This window comes from Acyrthosiphon pisum, unplaced genomic scaffold (genome assembly GCF_005508785.2).
Source record: "Acyrthosiphon pisum isolate AL4f unplaced genomic scaffold, pea_aphid_22Mar2018_4r6ur Scaffold_21003;HRSCAF=22751, whole genome shotgun sequence".
Lineage (NCBI taxonomy): Eukaryota > Metazoa > Arthropoda > Insecta > Hemiptera > Aphididae > Acyrthosiphon > Acyrthosiphon pisum.
The window spans coordinates 140,301-146,028 of record NW_021770423.1 but is presented as its reverse complement, the minus strand read 5'-3'; the positions used below and the strand labels follow the sequence as shown (position 1 = coordinate 146,028).

The 5,728-nt window shown below is 27.7% G+C and overlaps 1 long non-coding RNA gene across 1 annotated transcript in view; it reads right to left on the bottom strand.

Moving 5' to 3' along the window:
- Positions 1-2,001: 2,001 nt before the first annotated feature.
- LOC100571768 overlaps positions 2,002-5,728 on the bottom strand; it is a gene marked incomplete in the record, with an annotated part of 30,493 nt that continues 26,766 nt past the window's right edge. Inside the window, 3 exon segments of the long non-coding RNA XR_003840068.1 lie at positions 2,002-2,401; positions 2,487-2,522; positions 3,321-3,331. This is a non-coding gene — a long non-coding RNA (uncharacterized LOC100571768).

The window sequence follows — 5,728 nt, the reverse complement described above, 5'->3', positions numbered from 1 at the left end:
CATTTCGGCCATTCTACATGTGCTTCATGGATATTCAGTTCCTTTGGTGGCTTTAAGTTATCCATCATTATCTCATTGATCTGCACTATTTAATTATTAATGATAATACATACCGACTGCGCCATGTGGTGTTTTTTAAATATTAAATAACAATACTAAAAAACTAATTAACAACATAATTATTTATTTAATTAAATCAAAACATGACATATGAACACTATGTACAGACTACAGAGGAATGGTATAATATCACTAACTTTTAAACAACAAAATGATATGATAAGACTAGTTCAGTGAGTTCAGTGTTACCACACCCACCGATCGTAATATGATACTTATAATTATTATTATTAATATAAACGTTTAGTATACAATATAAATGTTGAATATTCAACAGACTAGAACAACATATTGAGTTAGAAGGACATACATTTAGGAAAGTATCACAATTCAAATATCTGGGATCGATTAATACTCAAGATAATGAACTTAAGACAGAGGTGTCGTAAAGAATAAAATTAGCTAACAAGGGATATTATGGATTAGAAAGAATACTAAAATCGAGGACACTCTCTAAAAACTTAAAAATAAGAATATATATGACATTATTACGACCTATTGTCCTGTATGGTTCTGAGACGTGGGCACTGTTATGGACTATCCTAAGAGTTTGGTTGCTGGGTCTCGTCACCCGCTGACCAATCCAAGACTTTCTCTTGATTGTCTTCAATTTGTTCTGTAGGTGTCTGGATGTTGGTATTTTCTTGAGTTTCGGTTAAACTTGTTTCGCGCTCTATGTGGCTTAACCTCTGATCTACTTCGGATATTTCTTGAGTAACTTCTATTAGCAGATTATTGGTCGCGATGGCTAAATCAGCTTCCTTAATTAATAAATGGTCAACTGTTATATCATCTATTAAACGCTCTGAATTAGGATTGTTAGGATTAGCACCCCTTATGGGCAAACTTACTCTAGGAGAGGGGGTCGGTGAAAGAAGTTTAGCTGTATCAGCAACCCCGGGAATTTGACTATGATCCGTATTCTGGCTCATTAATTTTTTTTTTTTTTTATTGAGATACAAAATGATCTGTACTATTCCTTAGAACGTTGACAAAACGTTGGGAAACATGTATTTATAATTATATAAATTTGATATTATATTTTGCGTGTTTTATTTTGTTTGTTTTCCTTAAATCAATAAACTTTTGAAAGTCTCTGGCCGTTTGATGTCCGTGGTAGCGAGATACTGATGTTTGGCTTATCCCACCGCTGCCACCAAAAATGTTATGGACTATCCTAAGATGTCCTCACAAATAAAATAACAAACACTTTCGGACTGGTTACTTTCTGTATTTGGTATTAAAAGTAAAACGTACAACTAATTAAAAAAGACTCTGAAGGTTCGGTACAAACGTAATGCTCTGTCTCCAATTCTGGACTGCCGCACTCGCGTTCTGTACGCGGGGCGTCCAGGCCGGTCGTCCGGTCTCGATGGCTTCATCAGCACATTCCTTGAGACCAACGACGGCTCACATATATACTTACAACAATATTCAACATATACGTATAAACTAGCTAAAACAGTGGTTCTTAACAGCACTGAGGAAAGCCGAAGAACAGAGACTAGGAGTATTCGAGAGGAAAGTTTTAAGAAAAATATATGAACCGGTCTTTGACAGTGAAACAAATAAATGGAGAAAATTAATAATTATGAACTCAAAAGACCTGACATAGTTAAGGAGATCACAAAAAGAAGACTCATGTGGGGGGGGGGCATACCTGGCGTAAGCAAGGATCTCTAGGTAATAGAGGAAGAACCAATAGGTAAAAGACCTTTAGGAAGACTCAGATCGAGGTGGAAAGACTGTGTAAAAAAAGACTTAAAAACGTTAGATCAAGGAATCAGAATGGAGAGAAGCTGCAGAGGACAGGGACAGATGGCAAGATTTGTATTTAGTGGCATAGTCTTAAAGGCTGAAACCAAGAAGAAGAAGAAGAATGTATTTATTTACGTTTATAATTTACTTTAAAATTTTAATATACATTATGTCAAAAAAGATCTCGCCCGTTAAATAAATAAAATATGTTTATCACATGTGCACGTATTAATAATAAGAAATAAAAGGTATAATGGTGGTGAGACATTATTATAATACATTAAAAAATTATAGAAAAACTATAGTTTATCAAATAAAACGATATTATTAATACATCTAATAAGATTATATAAATCATAAATATAAAATTTAAAATCATTTCATCTAATAAAGAACAAATTTGCTTACATTAAGCCATCATAATTTTAAAAGTGCGAGTATATAATGAAAATTAATTTTTTTTTATATATTAATTTTGTCTATTCACTTTCACACCATGATAATGGACTCACAGAAGTATTATCTAAAAAATAAAAATAAAAACAGTTAATGAAAATTTAAAATATTATATTAAATGGCAGATCTATGTATTGTATATTAATTATCACCATCATTAAAATACGTTTGGAATCTTTAAACATAACCTGAAATAATATATATATATTAGTTTACCTTTTAGTGTAAAAATACGAAGTTTTCGGAAAATTAACAAAAAAATCCAAATGTTCGGAAAATTCAAAAATTGTATTTACGCTTAAAAAAATAATCTTTGTAAAAAAAAACCATTTAAAAAAATAGATAAGGAAACCTGTCATTGTCATTTCACATTTGCCAATACCGTTATATCAATGTATAATTGTATTAAAATTTAAAATTAAACTATTAAAAATATTAATATGGATATTTCAATATTTGTTCTAGAAATAAAGTAGTTACATATCAAATTGGTATTTATGTGGGAGTTTTTTCCCCAAAAATAAATCACCTGTATTTTTAAATGTTATATAATTAATATAACTTGTAAGTTGCATATAAAATATATAGATAGCGCACGATTGACAAATGACTAATGATAATATTAATTAATAATTATTAGGAAAATATATAACAATAAAATATCATTGGCGGAAATGCGGGATACGATAATAAATTTTTATATTATTAGAAATTAATAATAATAATTATTATTTTTAAATTTTTCTGGAAAAAACCAGTTTTTTTCGTCTAAACCATTTTTTCAGAATTTATAAATGAAACCAAATTTTTCCAAAAAAAAGGGAAAAAACCGCGGGTTTTTCAGTAATCTTTTTTTTCGGAAATTTTGATCCCTAATAATAAATATTCATGAATTGTAAATGCTTAACAATTTAAAGATTTATTTGATCGATACACAATATTTTAAGCAATAATCAACATATGACATTTTTCAATCAATTACTTACTGTCAGACCCTCCTAAGCAATACAAACAATACAATAAGAATAAAATATATAATGCTAACTTCCAGTGTTGCACGTACCTAGTGGCGTACACAGCTTTTTTAAATGGCGGGGGGGGGGGGTGCTTACATTAAAAAAGTATATGCATAATATATACATTTTACATCAATACATCAAAATATTGGGTTGCTTAATAAAGTGTTATTCTTATCATTATAAACGCAGGCGCGGGACTTCCTATACTCTTCTTCGTCGAAAAATATTAATTTATTCTATCATTTTTAATATTTTTGAAAATTTAACAGTGAGTACCTACTGAGTACAATTATTATCAAACGTACAACGTATCAAGAATTTGAACATCAAATGATATAGTATTATTACTTTCCAAATCCAAGAGCTTGATAATTGAAAATAATATATATAGCGATAACTATAATATATGCTTATATCGAATAATACACAGATCTATAAATATTCATCGATTTCGACCCTCATGTTTGCTTTTGAACAAATTTCCCATTAATTTCACTAATTAGTAATAGTGAAAACGGTCAGTCAGCCAATGATATTAGTATATTAAAGTATATTTGATGATATTATTGTGAATAAAGTAATTTATATATAACATATTTACGTGGAACCTCGTTTTAAATTTTCAATCTCTATCTTTAAAAGTTGAACATTTTGTACATTTTTAGCTATAAAATAATCATTAAATTTTAAATTTGATAAATTTGAACTTAAAATGCTTATAAAAAATAATTGTACCCATTTATTTTTAATATTTATCCACTGCTATTGTAACAATATATCATTAGCTTTACATTAAATTTTCAAGCATTTTTACCCGACAAATAAAATTGTATTTACATTTTTTTTTAGTATTTTGATACAAGAAAATCGAATTTGGGATGAGTATTTTATGAATCATAAATATTCAAAGTTTTGATGAGTGGATAAGTGGATAACGTTTCGTGAGGTAACTCCTTACCTCTCCATTACACTCATCTAAACTTTAAATACTTTAATTTTTTTTTTTTATTAGCATTCAGTTTAAAACTATTATTGCTCAATAATTATTATATAATATTATTACATATTGGGTAAACATAAGATAAGAAATATAACTACCTAATTTTAATATAAATTTAAATACTTATAACTCATAAACTACTCGCCCCAAATTCGATTTTCATATACTAAAATTACTTCAAAATACTAAGAAAAATATTCTGCTTTGGAATATAAAATTAAAACCCTATGTTGCCGTTCAACTAAGTAAAAACTTAAAAAAATATAAGGATGAAAAATAATTTAAAAAAGGTGGGTAAGCGGATGTCGCTCTGCTGTACAGTAGGTTACAAGTGGGTCACTGTACAATGGATGGTATTAAATTTGAATTCAATGATATAATATCATTGTATAAGAAAAAAGATTCTGAGCATGGACGGTATGTCAGTCTAGGTATAAGACATAATATTATATAGTCTATGATATTAAAAAAAAAAATTGACCTATAGTAGGTACCTACAATAAATTCAAAATTAATCATATAACAAGATCTATTAGGTACTTATAACGCGTTATACATCAACAACAAACCGTGATACTATCATAGATATATAATAGTATACATTAGAAGTTTCAAGTATACCCAAGAATAGTATCATACAATCACAACAAAATAACTAAAATAGTTATTCTAGGTTTTTAATAAGTAATTTCGTCCAAATTTGAACTTAAAATGACTATAAAAATAAACTGTGTAAATGTATTTTTTAGATTTTTTGGTAACAGAATTAATTACTTACGTGGAATCTTGTTTTCAATTCTTAGATACAAAAGTTGAACATTTTATACATTTTTAACTACAAAATAAATTTTCAAATTAAAATTTGATAAATTTTGTCAAAATTCGATCTTTAAATGCTTATAAAAAAAAATTGTGCCTATGTATTTTTAATATTTTTCAACTGATATTGTAACAATATATCAGGAGCTTTGTATTAAATTTTTACACTCTTTGGCCCAACAGATCAAACTTTATTGATATTTATAGAAAAAAAAACTAAAAAAATTGAAAACTGAAAATGTCCGCAAACAGCTCAAAAAGAGTCAAAATATTTTCAAAATTGTATGGTGTATAGGAAATGCTAATATAAACATTCAGTAAAATTTTCATGTATCTACAGTCACTCGTTTTTGAATTACAACAAAATAACGAAATCGCTACATGAGAAATCGAGTGAATATCCAATGTTGTAAAAATTTGAATTTCAAACGATCATAAAAATTTAATTTGACTTTCTTACAGATATTTTTTGTTTTATAAAGGTAGATAATCTTATAGAATCTTGTATTACATTTTAAAATCTTAGATTTAAAAAGAAAAATTTTACGAATTCTTA